Source organism: Calypte anna, chromosome 1 (assembly GCF_003957555.1).
Source record: "Calypte anna isolate BGI_N300 chromosome 1, bCalAnn1_v1.p, whole genome shotgun sequence".
Lineage (NCBI taxonomy): Eukaryota > Metazoa > Chordata > Aves > Apodiformes > Trochilidae > Calypte > Calypte anna.
In genome coordinates this window covers 164,707,024-164,723,666 of record NC_044244.1, presented here as the reverse complement: position 1 = coordinate 164,723,666, position 16,643 = coordinate 164,707,024, and positions in this window count along the sequence as shown.

Sequence of the window (16,643 nt, the reverse complement as noted above, 5' to 3'; positions counted from 1 at the left end):
GTAATTCAGAGCTTGGCTGGATCCACAGTATATGCAAAACAAGTCATAAACTATCCTGGCTTTTCTTTACCCAGAATACAGTCATTGATTTCTCATTTGGAAAGTGGCCAGTCTGTCAGACAGAGATTCTTAGATCTCCTTTAAGCCAACTACGTATAACTGCTTCAGGGTGTTCACTCATGGGATAAATACCCTATCCTTATGCTTTATTGAGTCTAAGACATGAAAGCAGCTGAAAGCTTATTTCTTCAGTTACTAATGTTTCCCTAAAGATGAAATTTCTTCAGTAGGAAGAAGGGACAGCTCTCTGCTCTACATATAGCTTGATTTTTGAAAGGTCACCTCAGTATCAGTGACGCATGTAGAAATGGATCAGGAAATTAATGAGCCATCTAAGAATTTTCTGAGATGTATATTTCATAATGCATATGTTATGACTCAGGGAAGAGAGCACAGTATCTTGGTTTATTTATTGCTGATGGTTCCTGATAATGCCTGGCTCATGAAAACATTTAGTTCAAGTTTAGAGGAATATTTTTTCTCAGATTTTGAGACAAATACCTCTTTTTATTTTTATTTTATTCCTAAATATATTCTAGTCATATTGTGGGCTCTTTGTTAGTTTCAAGAAATTAAAATAGTGTTCTGGCATGATTTCTTCCTTTAGGTTATTTAGGCTAGAGATAATACTTATTATTTGAACAAGACTCTAAAATGTCCATAAACATTCTATAATTTATCTTGGTAAGAAGCAGATGGATAGACATGGCTTGAAACACGTATTATTGAACAACAGTTTTACATTTTGACCTACTGAGAAATGGAATAATTGAAATGCCATTTCTGAAAACATATGGTACTTAGTGCCTTAACAATAAGTATACGGAAATCTTATTAAAGTGCACCTACTGAACTGATGCCAGAGAACTAGGGGATCAGTCAGTTATTCTCAACTTTTTCCAAGTTAAATCAACATTAAAGTTGCATCTGGAAAACAGCTGATTGCTAGCACAATGCAGAAAATAAATTTATAATATATTTGCAAGATGAAATACTCCTTAGCAAATTTGCAATTACATTTTGTAATAGCTGCAAATTTTCCATCATTTTAGGGGCAATCACACACAGAACTCTTTTCCGTGGTTTGATTTGAAAGTGCCTCCCCCCAAAAAATGGATTACTCTACTGACATCAACGTTAAAATGGAAACAACCTATCTGTCTGACCAGCAGAAAATGACATTTATCTATTTTACTTATTACTGCCTTTAGGAAAATGTTCCATTAATGTACTTTTTTAACCCTTTTACAACAGACATCTTTTGCAATGCTGCATGCTATAGAATTTCCTTTTTACTAGTCAGCACTCCATCCTTTCTTTGCATACATTTAAAAAACCTTGCAAATTTATCTCATGTAGAGAATTTACAGCAGATTCCTTATCTGTTTTCAAAGATGTTTAACACTTCATACAACATAATTAAAAATATTAATCGTAAAATTTGTAGGTAAGAATTCTTTTTATTTTAATATTTTAAAGTTTTATCATATTTATGTTAGTAAAATAAATTAAACCAATATTTCCCCAATTAAAACACATCTATCTGTGAACAAATTCTTCATTCACAATTGTGAGTTCATTGGGAGATGTTGTTAGCAGGAGTATCATACTTAGTAAATGAGTCAGCTGTAAAACAAGGTGTTTCCTTGATGCTGAAACATACAGCTATTTCATCTTAAGCGAAGATGATTTCTTTTAGGATTTTTTAGACTGAAATAATGAGGAGAAAAAAAAAAATTATATGTATATTCTGGAAACTAACTACTGCATTTAATATCTCCTAACTATAATATAGTTCATAGCAATGTATTTCATTATGAGTACATGTTTATAGACTGTCTTGGACCAGATAAGAAATTGTATTTACTCTGAATATACTTTGAGTTTCTATGCTTAAAGCCGTATTGGCTATAGCAATAATTTTCTATTCTCTTGTGTCTCATTCTAAATTGAGAACAAAATTAATATAAGCCACTGCTATATCATTTAATAAGGATTTGTATAATGCCAAGTGAATACAGTAAATACAGCAGAAAAGAATACATGTGAAACTATTTTAATAATATTATGACACCATTGAAATATAAGAGATTTAGAATAGAGATTAGCAACTCTTAATAAGCCTTTATCATCGACCACAAGATAAGCTGCTTAAAAACACTGAGGCTTTACCTCATTTCAAAATCTGTAGTAAAGGGAAGCTCAAGAATAAGGATACTGCCCAGGCTCTGGGCTTTTTTTGTGCTACTTTCTTCTAGAAATTACTCCAGAAGTTGTTAACTGTGATTCCATAATAACTTCTGCACTTCCATCCACCAATCTATCTGTGTAAGCTAACCAAGCTCCCTGGTGTACATGAGCGCTCTGCCACTCGGTGCTTCCATGCTACCTTAGCAAAATCTGTTTTGTTGGCTTATTTAGGGATTCATTGTGGATAGGAGGTGGATTTGTTTAGTTGGCTTAATCTTCTCGTACATGTCAAAGTAAGATACAGCAATCTTTTAAAAGGAAAAGAACCATTACCTTTTAAAAAAGTACCCTTGAAAAATAGTCTCCAGAACCCAAAAGAAAAAAATACAGGATAAATGGCAAATATAGCCTTGATCACGGTCACTTTACCCTCCACAACTCAGTTGAGTAATGGTGTTGATGACTATAAATAACACCACCACTCTAAATACACCTTTTCCAGTGTAGTAGGAGAGAGGAATGGATGATCTAAAAACCCAGATAAAGACTGTAGAATGCTAGTAAGTGCATTCAGTGCTTTTGCTCCCAAAGAAATCACCTTTTTAAAAAGATTAATTCTCCAGCACTTACAATGCTACAGACCTAAGTTACTGTGTTTGGCAACAGGAAAAAAGGTAGAGGAAGGAAAAGAATATGTTGTGTTGGGACCCTCAAATAAAGCTGAGGTTGTGCCATCTGGAGAAGAGAAGGCTCTGCGAAGACCTTATAATGGCTTTCCAGTACTTGAAGGGGGCCTACAGAACGATGGGGACTGCTTACAAGTGTGTAGAGATAGGACAAGGAGTAACAACTTTAAACTTGAAGAGGGGAGATTTAGACCTGATATCAGGAAGAAATTGTTTAGTATAAGGATGGTGAGACACTGGCACAGGTTGACCAGGGAGTTTGTTGGTGGCCCCACACTGGAAGTGTTCAAGGCCAGGTTGGATGGTGCTTTGGTCAACCTGGTCTAGTGGGAGGTGACCCTGCACACGCAGGGAGGTTGGAACTGTGTGATGTCTAAGGTGTCTTCCAACCCAAAGCATTTCATGATTCTTACTACTTCTTATCCCTTTAGTAGAGGTGAAATATAATGAAAAGTAGGAACAATTGGAGGGCATTTGAATCTAGTGCTCTTGTTCAAAAAGCTTTCACAGAGATTTGCCAAGCTTAATTTTCCAACAATGTAAACCTGAGACAGCTCTGCTGATAACCAGCAATTCCACTAGTCTAAGGTGCAGTTCACATCACCTCCTGCCTGGAAGTAATTCAAGATTCTATATGCAATGATAACACTAAACTGTGAGGAGCCACCAGCTACTGCTGCCAAATCTTGAATCCCATAGCTTGTAAAGGGATGCCAGCTCTCCTAATTTGCTTTCTTTATTTCTTTCATCCTGAGTGTTTGTAAGAAACACTAGAAAATGCTAGTCCACATTTCCAAGCCTTGAAGGGTGGTTTGGAGAAAGACCAATGCTTGTTCAATCCATGTGTTGGTTTATACAAAATGAATTTTTGCACACAGATAAAATTCAGTTAGAATTGTATTTGAAGAACCACCTATTTACTCAGTTTGGGGATTTCTTTTATTATTATTTTTGTTTCATTTTATAAATAGTGCAGAAAATCTTCAACATTGAGGCTAAGATAATAATTTCTAACAGCAGCATAAATAGTAATCACAACCACCAGTCCACACTGAGGATTTTATTTGGCATAACACATACAACTATGTAACAATTATGTAAAAACATAAGTTATTATGAGTGGCAATTAATATACTGGGTTACCAGCCGACTCTAAGCACTTTGCTCAGCGTCCTTAGCTTTAAAGACTTCATCAGAGTGCTGGTAAAATGTATACTAGATTCAGTAAAGCACATCAGCAGCCCTGGGATTTCTCTTCTAGTGGTGACTAACATTACCATCTACAATATGTGTTGCAGTCTTACTGGATTTTATTTGCACTGGAATGTTGCTACTTAAAAAGAAAAAAGAAAAAAACCCACAACAGTATAATTGCTGATTTACCACCACTGCTTAATCTAATTTAGTTCTTAATGGTCCATTTGCATAGCAGAATTTGCATTTTATGTCACAGCAAATGTTATGACTCCACCTGCCTTGGTTCAGATAATATATCAGAAAGGAGAAACAATGGTAAATGCAAAGAAGTGACAGATCACTTACCTTTACTAAAACAACTTAAATATTGGCGGGGAAGGGCGTACACGTGTACCATCTTTGCAAGTGAACCAGAAGTGCACCAGCCCTACCCATGTCCCTCCTTTCCATCCTCAGTTTCCATTTCATTGGGTTTCCACAGCTCAGAAGAATTAATTTTCAAATGTGCTGCTATCACATGCCAGTATCCTCATAAAATTTTATTCATTGTGAGGACTATGACAGAGAATGTGCAAAGATATATGCAGTTATAAAGTGCCTTATCAAGATGTAATATCACTAAACATAACTATCTTGCCCTTGAGCTGGGCCTAATCCAGACACTAGAGATCACAAATTACAAGCTATTACACCTTGCCCACAGTGAGGTGACCAAAATAATAACAGATTAAGGATAACTTTTGATCGATGGTTTATATGTATTTAATGAAATTTTTACACTTCCTTCAAGGCTCAAATCCTGTGGGTGACAGCTGTCATTTTAAAGGTGACTCATTACACTAATTTACAGAGTCCCTTAACAGATTGAAAGGTCTTTGTTTCTCAGGGAACACTGTCAGGTTTTTATTTGCAGAGCTTTTAATAATTTTAACAAAACTTATACACATCCGTCAATTACTCTATTCAGTGATGTTAGTAATACAGCAATCTGAGAATGAAGAAGAACACTCCTTTTCTTGAAACCACTTTTCCATCAAGAGTGGAATAGTGGAACAAACATACTTTTGAAGTGCTGCTTTCTTCCAGAGCAATATGTACCAGTGCATTGGGTGTGTCTGAGATGGAGTTGATTTTCCTCACAGCATCCCTCAAAGTACTTTTCTTTGCAGTAGTAGCTAGAAAGGTGTTGATAACTCAGCAGTGTTTTAGCTATGGCTGTATCTCCAATGTTCCCCCCTCACCCAGTGAGCTGGGGATGACTAAGATCCACCAAGCCAGACCAACTGGCCCAAACATTTTTTTTTGGATTTGCTTCATCATATGATGTCTGATCAGCAATAAAAGCTAGAGAGAAAGGAGGTGATTGGGGGGGGGGGGGCAGGATGGCATTTGATATTACTACATTTGTCTTCTGGAGCAGTCACTACAAACACTGAATCCCAGCTCCCCTGGAAGTGGCTGGATATTGCCTGCCAATGGGAAGCAGAGAATAAATCTTTTGTTTTCATTTGCTTGTGAACATGGACCTTGCTTTTGCTTTCTTAAACTGCCTTTATGTTGACCCATGAGGTATTTTCCATCTTATTTTCCTTCCCCTCTGTTCTGCTGAGGAGGGGATTGATAAAGCACCTCGGTGGACACCTGATGTCCAAAGGCTACCCACCACAACAAGTATTTATAATAATAGCAAATTTTATTTTCATAGTACACAGAGCTTTTTTCCTCTCCTCCCATGCTACAGTGAAGCTATAAATCATTAAAGCATACAACAGATAAAACATGACAAGATAGAATCACATGAATAATTAAAACTAAAGTCACTGTGCAGAACTGATAATTTTGGTCAGGTACAGAATAAGGTCCTTCACTGTGGTGCTTTTCCGGGGCCTGATAGCAAGCACTTCAAGCTCCCAAAGCTTCAGAATAGAGACAGCAGACGTATGTGTAGCAGTAGATATGGTGGCTCTGCCTCATGACTAAAACACAGCTCATTCATTCATTATAGGTCCCAGTTCCCTTATGTAAATCAGGTATTTTTTTAAAATTATGTTACAGGACATCTACATAGCAGACAGTCTTTACCAAGCAGTGATGCTGTGGTTTTGATGAGGGGGTGGGGAAGGTGAGATATATAATGCCCACTATAATCATAAATCCGAGTGTCTAAGGCAAAACTTTTTAGCAAAAAACTATAAAATTTTTTTGTAAAAATATTTTCAAAGCATCTTGCGTTTCTATTTATTTTAGAATTGGAGGTTGCTTTTTTTCATTCTAATACTTACTAAAAAAATAAAATAGCCATAATCCCTGGCAAAGTAACAAATCAACTGCACCTTAGTAACAGAGCTCTCCCAGCTTTCAAAGAAGCTGCATTTTTGAGAACTCTCATTGAAGATTTTGATGTCATCAGGCAGTTCTTAGTACTATTTAATATCATGAAAATAGAATTTGAAGACCCTAGAGAAGGAATCGCAGCTTCTTTTGAAGCACTACTGATAAGTAATACAATATTTTCTATTGCAAAGGTATTATAGAAGCAAAGCAAAACAAAACAAAACCACCCAATGGCTTGGATAGAGAAAATCTCCAGACCAGTGAAAACTAGAGTAATAAGACTGAGAATTTATAAGTTACACTCTGCACAGGCAATATGTGCTGGAGCCTTGAATTACTACAACCACCTTTTTATCTTCTGAAAGCCCAGATAGGTTATGGATCAGAAAGGGAGTTGCTAGAATTTAAGTGTGATCTACTATAGTTTAAAGCCAGCCTTTAGCCTCTTCACTGTATAGTCTGTATTATTTCTTTTATTCCAGTGATAAAATAGTGAGGAAGGTGTTTCCCAACATGTTTTATCGGCCTTAGACTTCCAAGTTCCTTGACATCTCTGTATATATTCTCTTTGAAGAAGTATGGACTGTATTGGAATGCTATTCTGTGAAGTAAAATAAGTGGCAGCTGGCACCATACAGTTTTGTTATAATGAAAACATGAGGTGGTTGCCATTACGCAGTCCTGCACTAATGAGAACAGTAGGAGTCTAGCATTACAATGGTCTAATGAAAACAGGAAATGGCTGGCATTAGATTGGTGTAATGAAAACAGGAGGTGGCTGGCATTACACTTATACAATAAATAAATTAAGATTTCTGGCCCTACCAATCTCATCTACATTATATATGAGTGTGCAAGAGAGAGGCTTATGCAAAGCCCGGGCCAGTGACAGTAAAGAGCATTCATTTTACATCAGCAGAGGGGCATTCCTTTCTTGCAGTTTTTAATTTATTTAATTTTTTGTGGTGTTTATACATCAGTAAAATAGGGATATGATTTTAATAATTAAGACATAATCTATACAGATTCTTCCTTTTCTTTAAAAAATAATAAAAAGCAGTGTATTTTCTCATGCATATACTACTAGAATGGGAAAGACTAGAAGAAGATTCTTGAAAGTTAAATTGAATATGACAGGACTTTTTAATTAGCCTCCCACTTACCCCGCCCCAATTTGGGCTAAGTATCCAGTGGATTAAAATACTTCAGAGTGTTTCAGGTAATGCAGAGAATGAGTCGAAAAAAGAAAAATACACACCGAGAAAAAAAAAAAAGGAAAAAAGCACAAAATCAATTATTCAGCTAATGGCTTTTTTCTAGGAACAGAAGGGTCAGGTGGTTTGTTCCTTGTTTTTCAAGCTCACCTCTCTAGTTGAGCCTTTTTAATTATTATTGCACAAGAAGGTCTTATGTGTAGCGCTTTGCCAATAAATACACAACCATCTTCCCTTTTATTGTGACTTTTAGAGCCATCAGAAACTGATTGATTCTCACTCTCCTTAATCTGGCTGAATTCACCATCAGTTTTGTATAGTTCAAGGCCAGTGCATTAAGACACTGCATCAATCCACTCATACGCTACCTTTCAGCCCCTCAGTCTCCCATTTCTTATCTTTAGGCTTAACCACATCATTTCTGGACAATTTCTGTTGAAACTGAAAGACAAAATGAAGCAAGAAAATATTTGGAGTACTATTTTGAAACCAGCAATTAGTGTGCTGGAATGTTCCAGCATAAAACGCTGTGCTTCCTGCAGCCTAGTATTCTGCCGGTAGCTTCAGTTTCCATTCTTGGTTTGCAGTGAAAATATTCCGGTCAGGTAGCTCTGTGTGAAACAGCAGTGTGATGCAAATAAGGAACAGATAATCAAATCAAACTTTCTAATCGAGTTTTGCTATGCTGACTCTCATTTCTCTCTAGCCTGCAGTTTGCATGTTGTTTTACAACACTGCAGAATTAGCTTAAAGAGTAAATACTTGTGAGTTTACATAATCCTGTCATGTCTCACATATACTGAAGAAGGAAGGAAAGAAAATAATCTTCCTGTGTTGCTTCTATTATTACTTTAATTTCTTTGCCTCTTGGTATGGTACAGATTGAATCCTCTGGAAGGCGAGGAATAGGAGAGGAAGAAACAGCCAGCGGAGTAAAACAGGGTGAATGCTTTTAAAAATTTGTTACTTTCCTTTTCTTTTGTTTTTATTTCTCCATCAAACAACTGAAGAAAAAAAGCAAAGAAACATTCATACTTTACAGACCAGATTTTAAACTAAGACGTATGGCAGTGGAAGCAACATATGCCATAGAAAATCTGCTGTGATGCGTTATGTGTGCAAGCCACAGACGTGGCTTAATCTAGATAGGAGGCGACACGTGCCGTGCATCTGAGATTAGTGTCTGGCCCTCAGCCATTAATGCTGGCATCTGAGGAACTGACTCAGTCCTCTGCCAAACTTCTGCTGGGATTTGGATTCACTGAATCCGACTCGCAGTCTTTAATCCCCTGCAAAGCAGTATCTCTTTGAATTGTGGAGCTTGCAAAACATCCAGGTGGTGGTCCAGTCATGACACTGCCTGCATAAATTCAAGAAGCACCACACTCTGTTTAAGAATTTTACCATGCAGAAAGCTTTTAGCCCTTTAACGTGCAAGTCTGAATGTCAGAGCTCACCTGTTTTTTCCTTGTGTTCATTGCAGTGCAGAGACAGTAATCATGTCGCTCATTGCATTAGCCTTCCAATCTTTTTGAAATATTTGAAATCTTACATATGTCATATGCCATAAATCCACTTGATGGGTATCATCATTCCATAAGCAATATTTTTCATTAGCTTTGCAATAAAATGGCATTTTGCCCTATTTTCAAACTAACAAATTTTGTCAGGGTTGGCATCTTTATTACATTAGCAAATATATCAGTCAATACCAGCTGGTGTAATTGAGTCTTGTTATATGATTCAGATAATTGCTTAAACTATGGATTTTTCAAAGTCAAATTTTTCTGGCAGAAAGAATATTGTTTTAATAGACTTTTAGATAAATAGGTAGTGTATCACTGTAACTACTAGTCTTGATATAAGATAATTAATTGACCTCTCCATGTATAATATTCAAGATCATCTATAATTGTGTTGCACCGAAAAAGCTGTATAAAAAATATTTGATTATGCTTGATTTCTATTTCATGCTGCATACCAAAGTGAGCACCTGACACTCCCATAGAACATAAATGAGTGTGACAGTGAAGTCCCTATAAGAGCCAAGGATTTTAAATTGTTTTAAATAATAAGAGGGAATATGCTTCCTTCTGGGTTTCTAAGCCAGTAAGGAAAATGGCATCATGAAAAAGGTGCCTATCTTTTAATGTAATGTGGAAATTAAAATTTAAAGACTAGTGACACACACACACATTCACACACTGGGAGTAGAATCATGGGAAAGTAAAAGATTTAAAACTGAGCCACACACAGATTCAACTCAACTACATTCTGAGCCAACTCTTTTTCCTAGATGCATTCACTAACAACAAAGGAGTAATTCTGTATAACTACACAGTTAGCTAATTAAAAGTTTTCTGTTTTAATGTGCAACTGTAATCACATTTTGAACAGTCCATTAAATTACAAATATTGAAATGGCATCTAGACATTTTTTATTTCCCTGTGATAATTTTCTGCTTCTTTGCAGATGAAGAAATACTTGTAAAATCTAGATAAATATTTTAAATGCCCTTATTTTAACCAAATATAAAGACTATATTATTATAATCAGCACTTCTGCATAACATAAGACTTTTTGTCTTTTTCCGTGCTACTAGTTCAATTTAATCTATAAATTACTCTCATTCATTACATTCTTAAAACTTTCCTACCATTCCCAAGGCAGATAAAAGGCAGGTTTACTTACTTTAAGGCACCATAATTTATTTGATCACAGACACAGAGAATTTGTAAACTATATGACCATGAGAGCTTTGCATCTTAGATATAGCTTGAATTTTCACTGTACACAAAAGCTATTTTACTACAGTATAGAGTTGGGCCAGATCCAATAAGATATGTGGAGCTCACCCTAGCCAGTTCTTGGGACAACTCCAAGGAAAACAAAATGAGATCTAGTAAGTAAACTGGACTGTTTACTAGGTGATACTGTCCTTCTAAGTCAACATTAAACTATCAATATTAATCTAAACTGTTTCATCTGATAAGTTCCCTTAATTTTCTGAACTTATGGTTGGAGGGCTGCTCTCATTCTCCTTCTAATCCTATGATAAAGTGAAAATTTGGTGCCAGGTCTAAATGTTTTGCCACCTGTGGTATTCCATAGCCCTGAATATCTATTAAAAGACTTCCAGAGGTAGTAGAAACTGAAACTGGTGCTCCAAGTGAGTTCTTCCAAAGTCACATTTCTACTGCCATCCCATTTTTTGGGAAGAATTGAGAACTTTTCTTGCCTTAAGCTTCTTTTTTGGATTTCAGGAAAAATCATGGCATTGATATTAATGGTTCAGTACCAGTTCTTGCAGATAAACTATACTTATGGAGATTTTTGGACCAGACTTCAATTTTCATCATTCTATTAGCCAAAGAAAGATTTTGTATCCTATATCCTCATGGAAAAGTTGAAGCTCTCCAGGAACACTGTAATTGTACTTCTACTATTGTTTAAAAAGAAAAAAGAAAAGTCAAATATTTGAATACAGAATAATAGCAAAATAGCAAAAACTACTGATTTCTGCCCATGCAAGTAGTTTCATTATAACTAATATTTGTGCATTTACTACACATGAAAATTATTTTTAAAATCTTACAAAGCAAGCACAGATTTTTCTAGAACCTTTGTAATGCACACACTAGCATGTATCATATGCAATTTGTAGGTAAAAATTTGCTTGCATTTGGGAATGAAGTGCAATCCTAGGAACTCTGGTAGTGAGGAGAGAATAACAGTAGTTTATAATCATATAAAATTTTGTCTCCCATTAACCTTGCATTCTTATTAAGTGCAATGCTGTATTCTAACACTTGGGATCAGATTATTTAAATCTCAGAAGCAGTCCTAGTGCATATTCATAAGTCATGCTGCCAAAACACACTATCTGAAAAGAAAAAAAAAAAGTTTTACTAGCACTATACGGGCTAAAAACCACTTTTGGCCTTGAGTACTTTGGCCCTTCTATGTCTAAAGCATGTATGTAAAGCATGTCACTCAAAGAAGAGTTGTTAGCATGCTTATTTTTTAATACATATGTAGTAATAAAAGCATAAAATAACAAGTTTTACAAACATGCAAACAAATTCACAGTTCTTCACTTTAAATTACTCCAAGTGAATCTAAAGAGAAGTCTAGTTAATAGAATGGTTTCCCAACTGATGTCACTGAATGGATTAATTATGATTGCTCATAATTAAAAATAAAAAATATCTAAACCACTGTGGCCTAAAAACCTATGTTCTTTTCTTCTACGTCAGCAGTAAATTAATCAATATTAATCTAAATTAATTCACATAATAGATTCCCTGCCTTTTTAGAACTTATGGTAGGAGGTATGCTTTCACTCTCCACCTTACCCAGTGATAAATTGAAAATTCAGGAGGAGGATAGTACCACACTTGGACAGGTTGTCCAAGGAGGTTGTGGAATATATGTCCATGGAGGTGTTCAAGACACAGCTAGACAAAATGAAGGCTGATTGACCTAATATTGGTGATAGCCCTGCACCAAGAAGTGGGTTGGAATAGATGGCCATATGATGAACCCTCCATCTAACATTTCTGTGGTTCTATCAAATTCCCTGTACATTACAAAGTGGCTAAAATGTGAGTGTAAAGTGAATCCAGTAATAATTCTGAGCTAGAGCTGGGACTTGAAGCTAGAGATATATTACAGGGGTAGGTAATAGTTATGGCCTGGACATCATCTTAAGTTTTACATTCTGTGGGGGCAGCGAGACAGCTCATGTTTGGTGATGTGCTGCCCTGTCAGACCCCATGGATCGTGATGCTGCACTGAGACACAGTGCCCTAAGTATCCAACTCAGATGCATCAAATGACTCAGAGGGGTAGCATACTTTCTACTTACTTGTCACCAAATTATTGTCTGACAACATTCTGTTTGACAAGATTGTTGACAGCCTTTGGATCTGTCTTCCCTCTCTTTATACCTCTGTGGGAAATATTCATACAAATTCATAACACTTTGTCTCCCATCATAACAAATAAACAGCTACTAGGTTTATTTCTGCTGTTCCGCATCTTTATAGCAACCTTTTTTTCTCTGTCACAGATTTCATTTTTAAAAACCAATACAGGCAAACTGAGCATAATAGTATTAGAGACTCATTGCCAACAAAGAAAGAGAATAACTGATAGCAGAAACTTTCTGATCTTTCCAATTTTTCTCCGAAATAAAACTCAAGACAAAAATTAGACATAATGATTTATTCTAAACCTGACATTACTAAACATATTTATTCCTTTTTTACATTCATTCATCACTCTAAACTATTTATTCATTACATCAGGATGATTAGCATGTCTGAATTTATTTTTTTCTCACTTAGCTGTGTTTTCTAGGACACCAAAGGTGCCTTTGTTAAGTTAGAGCTCTGAGCATACACTCTGCTAATATTTTACCAATAGGTCTCTCTGAGTAGAGTTGACATTTAGAAACCTGTGGATTTAATTAAATTCACAAGTATCTAGCACTATCTCAGATGTCCTGTAGGATTGCTTCGTGGTTACCTTTTTTTCTGTCAGCTTTTTCTCCCAACATGATGTCCATCATGTTTTTTTAAGAAAATAGGAAGAATTATGAGGGTTCCAGGGAGAAAGAATACCAGATCTTCTTTCCCAAAATGTATAGCAGAAACATTTCTGTTTAATATTTCTTGTTTCAACAGCTTCAGAATTCAGCCAACTTAATAATTTACCAAGCCATGCCAACTACAAAGGGGAAACAAGATATGTGCGAGGCCTTGGATTTTTATCTGTATAGGACAAAACCTTTCAAAATTTTTTTCTAAAGCCATTTGTTTCCTTTGCTGAGAGAATGAAAAGGGAGGCAATTTCCACTCAGAGTATCTCAAAGTGGATCTCTGTGTCTATTATGCTTTCCCAAGATTTATCTAAATCACCTGATAATACATGACCACACTCAACAAGGACCTGTGCAGCTTAGAAATGCAATTTGCATTCAGTGTACCAGAGGTCTGTACATTTTTTTCCAAATCATTGTATTTGAATGCATGTGCCTACTCTGATTGCCTCCTATATAAAGTCTCCCAGTAATTATTACCATCTGCTTCTTAGCCCCACTCAGCTGTACTGCTTTGGAGACACCTGCAGCAGAATACATAGGGAAACAAGCATTCTTCATTTTTTCTCTATTCTTTCATTCTTTATGTTCCACAAACACTAATGTAGAAACTGGAGAGTAGTCATGAGTGATCAAGCCCTTCCCATCCTGGTTGCTGTACAAATGGACATGCAAGATGAATCTTTGAACATTTAGGAGTTTACTGGACAAAATTATCTTGTTCCAGGCATAGTGGAATACTTGCAAAACTTTCCATGGAATATACAACAGAGTAGCACACGGTTCCTTTAGTGGATAAGTTAGTATCTTTATTATGGTAAAGTAGAATGGTAACTTAATTTTGACAGGCCAAGTGGCAGAGTGCCAGCTAAAGGATAATGCAAAAAACTGTACCTTGATAATGTGCTTTGTTACTGCCAAAGGCAAACTTTTTCAGCACCCTGAATTGTGTTGCATAAGGCAAAACTGGGAAGAAAGGGAAAGTTCTAAAGCAGACAGTTGTTCTACAATGGTGTTTCTAGTAGCTATATAACATATGCATATGTTGACAAACTAAGAAACAGCTGCTTTATTGGCAATATTCAATGTTAAGACATTGATGCGGTGCCTTACAGGGGAAACTTTTCCTGTAGAAAGCTACAGCTAAGTGCAACATCTCATCCTGCTTAAGCCCTAAAAGAAACAAAGCAGGTATCCACACTGAATTTCAAATTATCAAACTGAAGTAAAAGAGGAGCACATACTAGAGGTTTGAGCACAGTTCTCCATCCAAAGCAATTTACTTTTTTGTTTGGTTGTTTTTTTTCCCTAAGTTAGGTTAGGTATCTTTAAAAAAAAAAGTCAGATTTGTATAGCAGACTCATTTATATGAAGTTTGGAACTAGCAACTTCTACATGAAACTGTACATTCTTCTATCTTGGCAAAATTCCTAACAAGAATATAAGAGGAGTCATGAAGTGCCTTGCTCTCACCTTGATGAGCACTTAAAATGTAATTTACTGTTGCTCTCAATTATTGTAAATTCCACAAGTGTTTACTATTTTTGGCATCCTGGAACCTCACAGTCAAATGATGATGAATGAATATAATGATTTTTTCTGTTTTAACAGAAATCTGGTGGTAAGGCTAAATAAGACATTTAGGCTAATCAGCATGAATACTTCTTGAAACTTTAATAAACTGTCAAAAGGGTGTGCTGACATTATGGTGAAAAAGACACTGCAGAATGAGAGACTTTTTTTTCCAGGGAATAAGTTCATTCTTACACTGAAAAAAAAAAAAAAAAAAAAAAAGGACAGGAGAAAGTGGCATATTTTGCAAATATGTTATTTGTATTGATTATGTAGAAGGTCATGTGCACTTATGTTCCCATCTAGCTTCCAAGGAAGGGGTTCAAGTGTTTAGGAATTCAACAACTGCTGGCTGCCTTATTCATTAGCATCACATTTTTTTCTTATGTAAGCAAAAGCTATTAAAAGTCGTCAGCAACCTTTCAGATGGTTAGATTATTTTTTTCTTTCCTTCCAGACTATTGTGTTTTGATCTTTAACTGTTACTACAGGGTGATATTTGGTCTTGATGGAAATACCCAGAAAAAAATCATAGTAATGCTACTGTATGGCATTATATGGGGCCTAATATGCCATGTGAAATTAACTGAAACCTTATTTCTTTTAACATTTTACTACAGATAGAAATGAACTATGAAAATAATAAATTGAATATTCAACAACACACTGTGCATTTTCATTTTTTCTAATGCTTTTGGAGTACATCCTGTCAGCCAGTCAGATGAAGAGCCAGTTTTCAGCTTAGGCTTTATCAGAAACATACTGCCTTTTGGCCTTTCTTTTCATACTTCTAACAAAAATCTTAAGTCCATAAGGGATGTTTTCGTCCTCTTTCAAGAAGGAATCTTCCATTCTGACAGATAGTATTGTGGATTGCTGTTGGATGGCATTTAAATAAATAATTTTGAGAAGATGGATTAGCTTCTGGAAATTTTCTGTGAAAAAATGTAAATAGCACAGATTTTCCTAAATAAATAGCTTCTCAGCTTGCAAAACAGTCACTTTTGAAAATTTGTGTTCATAATGTGCATTCAATGGGAGCATTCAGTGAACACTAAGCAGACAATATTCAAATTATAATTTAAAATAATAATGATGGTCAGCTTATTCAAACAAATCAAATAAATCGTGTTAAAAAAAAAGAAACAAAACCCAAAACTACAGCTGATTTCAATAAAACAGTTTAACTTCCTTGTGTAAATAGAGAAAATTTCCCCTTCTTCAAACTAGGATCAAAAATACAAAAACTTGGTTATTTGCTTATGCTATTTATTGACCTCATAAAGAAATTAGAAAAAGTACCTGCAGTATGCCTAAGGTCAATCTAAATGTTTTATAGCAATGCTTTCCAGCCTTAACATTGATGAATATACGAAGTCCCCATGCCTCAGAACATGCTACGAATTCCAAATGATGATAGGCAAAAGGAAGCCTCTTTCATGAACAGCTTATTCCATGCATTTTCCCTCTAGGGAATTACTGAAACTTCCACTGAAATATTTGGCACTGGACATATCAGAACAGAACATTAAAGAGATTCCTGATCTTATCCAGAATGTCAGTAGGTTCACAGATTCATGGAGTCAGAGTGCTACATGGGAGGCTTCTCGATGCTGTTTTGTTCTAACACAGATTCTGGATGGGCTCAGTTACTCTGTTCATAAATATTTGACAACTATATTTGCTTAGGCAACATAAATGCATTATTATTTAGACTAATCCCTAGGGATCATTTTTGCATTTGCTATGCTTTTTATAGTACCATGGCCTTTGAATAATTTTGGTTT